At 47.1% G+C, this 11669-nt stretch overlaps 2 protein-coding genes across 2 annotated transcripts in view; one reads left to right on the top strand and one right to left on the bottom strand.

Moving 5' to 3' along the window:
- The window catches only part of LOC134839461 (uncharacterized), a 595847-nt gene that overhangs the window by 66668 nt on the left and 517510 nt on the right, over positions 1 to 11669 (bottom strand). The window lies entirely within an intron of this gene.
- LOC134839386 (cilia- and flagella-associated protein 221-like) overlaps positions 1 to 11669 on the top strand; it is a 475835-nt gene that overhangs the window by 215857 nt on the left and 248309 nt on the right. The gene's annotated exons all lie outside the window — the stretch shown is intronic.

The raw sequence follows: 11669 nt of genomic DNA, 5'->3' as shown, positions 1-11669 counted from the left end.
ATGCAAAATAACACATAATCGGATTAGCAAAACGAGAAAAAGTCGAGAAAAACGAAAGAAAAAACACGAAGTCCCTTATCGTGACGATCACGCACGATAAGACGCGTAACTGGAGACGAAAAGAAAAAAAGAGGCTTCAGTGGGATATCCGGAGCGGAACAGTAACATCCCGCGCCACGAGATTAAGGAGATAAAAGTGTTATCTCAGAGGGAGAGTGGAATTGGAGGCCCGGTGCCCAAAGAATTAGTAGACTACAGTAGCTGCTGTGATGCTCTGAGTAGTTGAATTGACTCTAATCTTATATTGTTTTTCAGAGCATGTGTAGCTAGAAAGAGGAAAGGTCAATCCAACGCCAACGTAGTTATTATATAACTGTCATTAAAACTATAACGAATAATGTTTTCCGCGCCGCGTTTTTAGTAGTGTTCACGTAGTCTGGGGATCCGAGACCCAGTTATGTGGGTAACATTCGCCCAAATACTACAGTGACGGAGCGTAGAAAAAGTTTCTATAGACGACTGGCCGGCGTCACCTACCTAAATTCTACTCGGTTTTCACCGTCTTGACCTAGCCAGTTGATTTTCTGGTCTGTTTCGGGCTAAGTAAAAAAGTACTATTTTCAGGCCATCAGCCAACTGACTTTTAATCAGCTTCTGTTTACATGCGAAGACAACCACATAGCTGGGTCTCGGATCCCCAAACTACGTGGTCGCTTTTAAAAACAAAGCTCGAATATCCTATTTTTCTTTGTTTTTGATGACGGTTCTATATTAAATTCATTGGAAATGGATTGACCCTTTCCTCTTCCTAGCTACTCATATTCTAAAATAACAAATTATACCGGTATTGATTCAAATGTTCAGGACATCAGAGTAGCTAAAAAGTTAGTTTACCACAGTCCTTGACCATATGATGGTCTCTGGGGGCCGAGCCTCCAATTCAGTTTTTTTTTCTGTAATAACGTCGTTGTTACTCCCAATTCGTGGCACGGGAGGGTACTGCTCTTACCCTCTTCCCCATTGAAGCCTCCGTTCGGTCTATTGTCTTCAATTAGTTGTATTATCGTGCGCGATCGTCACGATAAGACGCTTCGTATTTTCTTCTAAATTTCCGACCGTCTGTCACTTGCTATTTCAGTTGTTGTGCTTATTTTTTCTATTTGTGCCAGTCGGTCATATTTGGAAGTTTGGAGTGAAATTTGGTTTTTCAAAAATTCGAATGGAGCCTGTCATGCACGATTTTCTCGCGATAACTGAAAACCGAAGAAGAGAAATCAGAACGATCGAGTAACAATCGCGGAAAAGTTGCCAGATAAAGCCGTAGGGAATTGCCATACGCAATTTCCGTCACAATAAAACTAGTAGAGCTGTCCTATTTGAAACAGAAGGAAGCGTATTCCCGAGAACTGGACTATTATTGCTCGACTGGATTATCATTCAAACTGGACTAGAGTGAACCTTCGATGGAAAGGTGGACCGCTTGAGTGTCCCAATGGTTCACGAGAAACCATACTCTAGAGTTCAAAACTTGTTCCTGTTATTGAAACTGATAAACATTAAACTCATTTAGCTATATTATTTAATTCTCGAGTTGCTTACCAACTAAATTACTTCCAGTTCTTGAGCGTGCTACGATGTGAGTACTCAATTTAAATTTCTAGAGTGTGTTTTAAGATTGTTATGTTGAGGTAAGGCGAGTTTTAGGTTGATCCATCTGAAATGGATCAAAGTTCCACTGTCTAATAAAAAGTAACTTAACGGATTGTTCCGACCCGGTTTTTAACGGCGTTCATGTATTTTGGGTATCTAGAGACCTAAGTATGGGGACGTTCTTATTTCAAGAGTGGGGGGACATTTTGGTAGTAGCCTTTAAGCTGTAACGGGTCGTAGTCTCATGTCACAAGCGAACCGAATTGGCTCCGACTGATTTGAGGTAGAAAAACACAAGAGATAGTGTCCCTGACTCTTGAGCCAATGGTTATAGGGCCTATTTTTCTTAAGCCTCATGTGTGACTACAGTAGACGAATGTTACAATTTTCCGGCCAAACATGGCCGTTTTTGCATTTCTCAGATATGTAACGTCGCAATTCGTTTTTTTCTAAAAAATTTCTTCTAAAATATTCCAGCCTCCTTCACATCAATATGCGACGAACAAGGCCTCTAACGTCGTTTTTGTGCTGCGACGGAAGGTTCCGCTGTGCCAATATGGAGGAATGGCACATACTCCACGGAGTTTGACTTTCAATGTCCACATTGATGGCATAACGCCGGGTTATTGTCAAGTAGTGTTCCAGTTCTCCATAATTAACTTTAAAAACCGCATAAGAAAACTGAAATTTATCTACTCCACCTCAACTCACCGCGTTTCATAAATGGCATCGTACTAGTTCTGGCTGCTTGTGTCCTAGATAAAAATTCTTTTCTGACTACTTACGTCATCTCGTCATAGAATTTCTTCTCGCTCTTGCTGATTAAAAATTTGGGACGTGGTACGGCCACGCATCCGTTAAATTTAACTTAATGTCACTCACCAAGTATAATCAGTTATTTATGCTGTCTTCCTCAATATTAAAACCATCTCACCGCCAGCATGGCACTAGCCATCACAATTGACACTGGTTGATTTTGGTCGGGCAACCCCGTGGAGTACAACTCCTCCACGTCCCACACTAACACCATATTCCCGCGTTTGGGGTATCATAAAGTCTGCGCCAGGCAGTGACAAGGTTAATCCCCATGGATCATCAAGATATTCCTTCGGGTCCGGTACCCTGAAGCTCCCAGCAACGGTTCCACTTCTGTCATGATCCTATGTACGTCATCTTTCTCATCAATGGTGGGAAATTCTGTGGCTAACACTCCACTCGCCTTCTTTCTCTGGATATCACTCACGTTACCCTCACTCAACCTCATGAAATCTTCACCCACTCTGTCCTGCAACTAGCCTTCAGATCTCTTCGGGACGGCCCGAATGATCTTCTCACGTCCATTACCACCATGTGCTGCGTTCTCGCGTCCATTACCAAAATGTGCGTAGGGTATTTTCTATTGCAATATGGTGCGGAGCTCGAACCCACAAGATATTTCGAGCCAGTAGGTCTATGATATGCCTCACTGTCTTTCAAGTTCATCTTGTTTTCTAGAGCCTCTCGCCAACCTCCAATTTTCTGATCCGTCTACAACGCTCCAGAGAACACTTCCACACTTAAGGACGTAACCAGCCCGTGGGCACACTCCAGGTGTTCTAGCGATTCGATCGAGCTCGCCATGCTGCAAAATCCCAAAGCAGTGATCAAATTCACTTCCGTTACTCCGTGGCAGTCTGATATCATTTCAATCTCACTTTTGTCCGACATGCTTAACCTTCGATACAACTGAGCTAGTTGGCGATGTTGCTCACTCAGCGTTTTCAGACAATGGCCCGTGCCCTTCCATTACACAACTGGAAGCTACATCGGTGCCCTGTCTCAACCAATTAATCAAAGAACTTCCCTCGGAGGGTTCCGTATATGGTCTGCCATCCTGCTTCGTTACTTTTAGGGCCAGCAGATGATGTATCATGGCCAAATCATGTAGACTCGCGTCATCATGCAATTCCAACACGATATCTGCCGGCATATCCCAGATTAAATCGGGTGTGGACACCAAGAAGGCTTCATGAGCTCCCACATGGTTACTAAGCTGGTCTTCAAGGGACCGTCCCATGAACCACATTCAAAGCTCACTTGCCCCTTTAGCTCAGGAACCGATGGTTCGACCACTCTTTCCTCCAAAATAATTCGCAGCTTGGGTGGTTCCTCCATCAGCATGCCAGTTTCCTTGACTCGCTCGAACCAGAAATCAAGTATCTTGACCTGCTCATAGTCAAAATATGCCTACCTGGCTTCCTCGTCCACAAAGGGATTGTTCGCCATCCCTTGTATGCCTGACACATATTGGAATGATTTCAGCTTCCCCAGGGTTGCATAATCATTCTGTTCCTTGACTGCCTCAATTGATTCACGGCTTACTTTCAACTCTTTGTTCAAATCTTCTCACTTCCTCCAGCCTGCGACAGTTTTCTATCTCATTAGTTTCTTTACCCGGTATGAGCAGCGGCATGTCTTGATATAGATCCAGAAGAGCCCTTTGAAATTTTCGTTAACGATCAACGCCCTTGCCGATTGGTTTTCAAACATTCTTCCAATACAGGGGTGGGGATGCGATCCACCACGAACCTCACAAAGCAAATGGCATCTTTGCCCTTAGCCCAGGCTATCGCGGATTCGTCTCTGCTAATGAACACTCGCAGGGCTTGCATCAGTTCCAGCTCCTGTTCCTTCAATTTCGAGTCTTTAATGGCCTCGTACTCCGATCTCTTGACTCCCATTAAGCACCAGGCCAGTCGCACCTGCAAGTCAGTTCTCGCACATGGTTAGGCCAGGTACGCTGTCACCTTCGCCGGTGCATGCATGGTCTCGTCAAAGTATCTCTGGAGGGCCGCCCTCCAAGAGATTTCTAACAATTTTTCCATCCCGATCTCATTTGCCTCCGAGGACATCACTGTGCCGTATTCCTTCCTATTTAGATTAGAGTCCTCCGTCAGTTCCTTCAAATACTCCTGGATGGCGTGCTTTTCGCTCCAGGCCATCAAGTGCCCTCTCGCTGAGTTTCTCGCCTTGAGCATCTCCACATAACCCCCGGTGGGATCCCCCATGTGGACTGAGTCGGATACTGTGATCCGACTGTACTCAACCACGCCGAGTTGTCCCTCCAGTTTCATCCGGGCCATGTTTGTCCGTGAGGGTTTGTAGTCACCGAGCCCTCCAGATCCACACTGACTGATTACCTCCATTTCAAGCTTTGTATCCGCCAATATCCGTGCATTTTTCTTTGACCTCGTGGCTTTTGAGGTCAAGCCTGCCAATAGCATAAGGTGTATTAAGTTTTCTTTCTCTCCCCCGGCCAACGCTGCACCATCTCCCCGCCCACTCTCACTTGGACGAGCTACGTTTGTCAACGAGGCCACTACTGCGTTCGCCTTCGACTTCACTACCTTCTGATTCACTATCTTGCTTCCTGTTTTCCCCTTCAACCTCTTCAGCCCTTTCTTGGCTCGCCTGACGGGTAACTTTCTCATAACCTGATTTCCGAAACTGACTTGGTCAGAACGTCAGACTCTGCGGAGCTCATTAATTTCCCTAAAACCTCGCGCAAGATGGGTTGGTTCAACCCCACATTCATTACGGACTGCGTCCCGTATCTGCGTATCACTTCCCATGTCCTCTCCATGAAGGTTACTCGGTTCCAGGTCACTCCTGCTTTCCGTTCAAGTTCACTCTGGTATGTCTCCCACTCTTCTTCAGGCAATGTTCCCAGGAAAGGTACCCTCATTGTCTCGTCGATTCATCTCCTCCTGGGTGACTCATGGAGCAGTTTCTGCGTATCCCTACTCCTGTATTCCACTGCCAGGCCTATCGGATCCACTGGGGACAGACTGGCTGGCGCCTCCCTCGTAAGAGAAATGAAAGACGATGGTGTCATCAACAACAGATGTCCATCCAGGTCCCCGTCGTCGTCGTCGTCGTCTTCACTGAATTGATATTCCAGCAAGTCCCTTTCTAACGCACCTAAGTCTAATCCACTTGACCTATCTTTCTTTCCCTCCATAGGTTCGTCATCCTGATCATCGTCATTAGTGTCTGGTCTCGGTCCAGGTCCCGGAGAGCCCTGGCGCATGTCCATGACCGAGTCCGGCCGCGCTGGTACAGTCAGGTCCCCCGCGTGGTAGAACAACTCGTCGTTCACCAGGAACGCCACCGACTCGTCGCCATGTGGCGCCAGCTCGTCGACCGTTATGTCTGTGCCTCCCCTAAGTTCCTTTGGCACCTCTAACAACACCCCTTTCACCTCTCCTGGCCACTTCAATCGTGACAAATCATCGGCTGGTGTGTACACATTACTCCACGTGTCGGAAGAAACGTCGGGTTTTCTCGAGGGTGGCGCTTTAAACTTCTTTCGGCTCCATGCATCAGGGAAACTGAAGTCAAAGGTGTGCATTGCTGCCACATTCCATCTGATGAAGCGCGGCTCCATCCCTTCACTTCATTTCTGCATTCTCTTTTCCGCATCACGAGCGGCTCCAATACGAGGGGCAACAACAGGAGACGTGACTCCCAGCAGCATACTCCTTATGGGCGGGTATTGAAGACATTAGCTCGGATGTGCCCGAGATCCAGCCAGCCATGCACCCTGATTTTCCTTGACGTGTGTTTCCTTGTCTTTCACCACTGGTCTCAAATTCTAGAGCTTGGATTTAAGCTGGATATGAGAATCGTCCACATCGCGCATACGGCACTTAAAACTGTTGTTGAAGTCCGTCAAAATCCATCCTGGCTCTGCTGTTCTCCCGAACAGTCTATCGTCACTGGCCAGTCCTCTCAGTTTCTTCTGTTCCACCCAATTTAACACGGAACAGTCTACCACTGAGACTAAATTGACGTACAACATCGAGTTCCAGTACGCTTTCACCTGTACGTCTGGAAACGAAATCCCTTAGTCCATGGAACAAAACCAGCGGATCGATCCGCATCATTACAGCCAGATCCATTAGCAAAATTATGCCACAATACTGCTTACACTCATTCACTCCCGGTACAGCCTTTTCCTCTCCTGTGACACTCCTGTTCTGTTGTAGGAGGTACTGGAGCAAGAGTATCCTCCAATCTTTCATATTCCGATATGAGGCGGTTTGCAGCTGCGCGTTGAATTCTGGACTCGCTCCCTGCAGCTGTTCGGGGTAACACAAAAGCTCGAACAAATCGCCCAACCGACCACATGTCATCGCGATCAGAGTAAGGAGTCCATCCAATCTCAGGTCCGCCAATGCTTGGGTGAAGAGATTCGCAAATCGCTTCACAAAGTTCTCATGACCAAACGTCACATACAGTGCCTATACTGGACCAATTGACAGTTTTCGGATGTCTTTGACGAAGCTCGCGATCAGATTCCTGGAAGCCCTGGGGTACCACGTAGACAGGAAGGATGGCGTCTATCCCACTCCCATTCCTCCCAGGATGTCGTCAAATCTCTCTTATTGTGCTTTCGTGGCCAAAATATCTGCCTGGAATCTATCTAGCGACATCGTGTTCACGTCTTGCATCAATTGCAGCATCATGCCTCCGGCTAGCTCCCTTTCGTTGAACAAGTTTTGCAAGTATCCGAGTATCTCTTTGATCACAGCTGGACCGTGCTCAAAGGCGTCTTCTCCCAAGGCACACATTCTCGGTGATAAATACAACCATGAATTGGTATGTGGCTTCGTCCTCAAGGCCAGTGCCATGAGGTCGTTTTCCGCTGATGTCAGATTTCTTCTGACCGTCCTCCCCTGCGCGTTCCTAGCATAATCCACTTGTCTAAACCAGAGATCATTCGCCACCTGTTGCACCAACAAGTGATCGTCTCCCACTCCTGGTCGCATTTTCAGTAACCTGGCAAAGTTAGACAGTTCCAACCCCAGGACTTTGTCCAGCACCACGCGAGTTGTGCTGAAATCCTTGAACCCCTGAATGGCATTCGAAATGTCAGCCCAGTCAGCAGGGAGTTCCGAACTAAGTTGATATTAGTTGTTGGGGTCAACGATACTGTTCGGCGCGGGTTTGATCACGTTAAATCGTCCTTCTGCTAAAGTGGTAACCATCGAGTATACAAAATGCAAGGGCTCTGGCAATGTGGCATATCCAGGAGATAACACAGAAATGATCTTCACCACGTCCTACTGAAGTGTCGCTTCACTGATGATTCCACCTCAGTCATGGCCGAAAGTAACGTCATGATCGCCTATGCTATGACCTCTTTACTGGGATTCGATCCATCCGTCAGACGGGATAACAATCCTCTACTCTGCAGGTGGTCATTCGAACCAGCAATTATTATCACCTGTGGGTCCATGCTGACCGTCCTCTGCACGCCTATTGTCATGCCCACTGATTGCCCCAGACCAATTTAAACGCTGTCAAGAAAATCACGTCGGGCAAATAGAGCGAACGAGGCGTATGGAGATAATCTGAACTGGCCACTATCAGGTATTTGGCGGTCTTGATATCTAGGGGATCATAGGCAGCAAACAGGCTGTCACCCATTGGTGTCTTCAGTCCCGCGTACCTCTTATCGTCCCCCTCCACCGAGGTTGCTCGGGGATAGTCTCTCGAATACTCACCGGGCGCTTGGCCGGGTGGTTTGGAGAACTGTCGATACATTTTATCATGATTATTGTTGGGCTTATTCTCCGTCAGAAAATTGCCCCTCAGGGAAGGCGGTGTCAATTCCCTGGCCCTCCAACGGACGTCCTTAAGAGATTGGGTGTTCAGGGGTCCAAAGGTTTTGTCTTGAGATAATCCCTCTAGATCCACATACTGAGCGTGGTTGCGGAGCTGATAGCCAGTCCACGCCCGATATCCGATATAATCGCGACAATGTGGGACCCTCTCCACCCATCATGTTCCTTGCATCCGCTCGACATGTTAACGAGTTCATGTTCAAGTTCGCCAATATTACTCGTCCTCGATACGGTTTCAGAGCTAGTCTGATTCTGATCAATTGGCCTCCCAAGTCGGCTCTCTAACGGTTGTTTTCTAGGGGGAGGAGCAGTACCCAACCTTTTTCTCACATCTGAGCTTGGAGCAACGGGAGCAGTTGCATCCGTTTCCATTGCCAGGGCCCGAGACGACTGGCGAGTGGTTCCGGCACGTTGCCCCTCTCTCTACCTCCTCCAGTCGAACTGGTCCGAGCCAGAGAGTCATTTGTCCTCAATTCTTGCTCCATTTCCTCAATTTTTGTCTAAACACGTCGTTTATCCAACGCCTTTCTTGGGTTGTATTGAAATGTATCCCATCCCTGATGAGTGCCAGATGGTCCGACATACGCAGTGTGTTCTCGTGATCCATGAGTCACAGCTAGCTAGGATTGCTCCTCACCAGATTGCGGGTCATGTCATGCCAACGGGTCACATTATCATTCATGAAATCCGCCACTGGCGTGCCCACATCCGGATTTTGCGGGATTGTGCACAGCACCACGAACCAAGGTCGGTACCTTTCCTTCAATTCATTCAAAAGGCAGACTAGCAGGGGCTCCCATTTACTCTCTGGGGTAACAGGGGCTCTCGAAACATCATTAGTACCAAGCATTATCACCAATGTGTTCCAGCTGATCCTCGCCCTGGAACTCCATCATTTTGATGACTTGAGCCACGGAGGCCCCTCCAAAAGATAGAACAGTGGTCTGACCACTCACAAAGATCACATTCAGATCCCTTGCCAGACTATCTCCATCAACCAAATGACGACTCCCTAGGGGAATTGTTTGATTGCTGATGGCAGGGTTCCAGCTCATGCCGTTCAGGCAGGCCCGAGGATGCTCCGCAGCTACTTGCAGGAATAAGTTGCGGACTGCCAAGTTCTTTCTGATGTCCACTACGCGAGATCTCAAAGCAGTCTCGCCACGTGCGGGTCCCGTTGGCACTATGGCTCGTGACGTTCCTTCCGAGCTACTCAAGGAGCGATCAGGGCATTGGGAAGGTGGGAAGGGACGACCCCACCCAGCGTCCGGCCACTGGTTTTAATGATCTCGTCCATCGTTGCTCTGGCTATCTGATTAAATGACTCCTGAAACTGAGGAGCTAAATAAGTGTCCATAGAATCCGGTATTGTGTTCCTAGAGCTCAGGGTATTTTGTGGTATCTGCTGAGGAGCCCTAGGCTCCCTCGGGTTGCACAGCTCCTGTAGCTTCGACCTTGGAGGCGTGTCCCTGGATCTATCCGAGGAGTTCATTGTTGCCAGAACCGCCGGTGATACTTGGCTCACCCTTGCCATATATAACTCTCTTGGGTGTTTTATCTCTTCTTCTTTGAGGGTTATTTGCACTTCGTCGTACTTCTTTTTCCATTCGTTTCTTTCTCGAGCTATTGCCTGGTACTCCTCCAACTTCACCTTCTCGTTATTTTCAGAGGTTTCAATAGTCTCCGAGGTCTGAATCTCCATCTCACTCATCCTGACTCTCTTCAGTGGAGGAGCAGCTGTTGGAGAATCTGCTGAGTGTGACGGGCCCGGCCCATAACGTGATCGTTTCGCTCCGATAAGAGGCTGCACTGGTGGATCAGGTAAGGGCATCTCACCTAGCCGGTGATCCCTCTGCTCACCTAGTACCGGCTCATGAGCCAAGTCATGGCCAGACTCTAGGCCAACCTTAAGACCACTTCCATGGGTCGGTCCCCACGGCCTTCTCTTCCCATTGCATTCAAGAGAGCGACGGTGAACATCGCCAACTCCGGGTCTTCTATTGCGAAATTGCAATCCACCAGGCGTTGGTATATTCCGTCAAGAGTCGTTCCTAGGCTCGCTGAGATGAAATCCATCAAGTCGTTCGTGACACTCATCTTTCTTCGTGTATGTATCGTCGCACTCTTCGGATTGTCCAAGGTTAATAAACAAAGTGGGATCAATCAAGATCTAAAAAACAAGTCACGATTTAGAACCATCATTCCAGCTGTTCCTATTCTGGGATGAAACATCATTCAAATCTTTTAAAAACAATCCATTGAAACACTTTTTTGTCCTTGATTTAAAAGCTAGCACCAAATTGGATCGTCCACCTGCGGTCTTGTCAAGATAACACAACTGAGCGCTGTCACCTATCGTACCTGGAGTGTTCCAGGCTTCCATGACATGAACATCACATAAAACATTACCTAAGAATAACATAACATACAAATACCACACATCAACACTATCACATAACAATCTAATCCCTGATAGTTAACCTAAAACCTATTCCTAGTGCCTTAAAAGCAAACCTAACAGAGACTACTTAACACCTAATGTGGCTCTAGCATATGCTCAGATAATTTTTTTTAATGTAAGTAGACTTCCATGCCCGACTCTGAAAATATTATATGTACGAGGGCGTTCAGCTCTCTCGGATGCAGTTTGCCCCTATTGGGATCATAAATTGGTAAAGAGAGAGACGTCACTCCTCTCTCAACCAGGAAATCCCTAAGTCGAATCAAGGCCAGCACCAAGTTTTCGGGATTTACATGTTGCTTGTCAGTGGCTTTAGTTACAATAAAATACAAATACTTCCCTGGTATCTGTGATGCGACAGATTGCAGCGCTATCATCCCTCCCACACCAGGCCTCTGTTTCCACAAAAACTCGATATTCTTATATTCTCTCTTAAATTTGGCCACTAGTGCTGTCCTAAAGCTTACCATCCGCAGTTATTGCTATAGCGCACGTATGTTCCGTGAGTATGAAATCGCTTACCGATACGACGACATTGTTTGAATAGTGGTTTGGTAGATCAAAGTAAGATTCAAAAACTTGTCCGAATGGCGGTTTTTTTAAGCATTTTCGACCACCGTTTCCTGATCTCCGGTTTCCCTCGCCGAGTTTATTTTTTTAATCATCAGATTTTTGCTGTGGGTGAGTCCTACCCCCACTTCCGGACAAAAATATCCATTTTATCAAATCTCCTTTTTTGTCTGATTTGCGCCTATTGCGTGTTCCTCCTGCATAAACCATTGAGGTACTGCTGTCTTCTAGTAACATTACGCAAGTACGTTTGAGCTGCTGTTTTCTTTCCTTCGTACTCAGGGTAGAAGAATGATAATAAAAGAGCTTTCTCGTGGCCA

This window comes from Symsagittifera roscoffensis, chromosome 1 (genome assembly GCF_963678635.1).
Source record: "Symsagittifera roscoffensis chromosome 1, txSymRosc1.1, whole genome shotgun sequence".
Classification (NCBI taxonomy): Eukaryota; Metazoa; Xenacoelomorpha; order Acoela; family Convolutidae; genus Symsagittifera; species Symsagittifera roscoffensis.
Note: the sequence above shows the minus strand (reverse complement) of the source record. Positions and strands in the feature narration are given on the sequence as shown.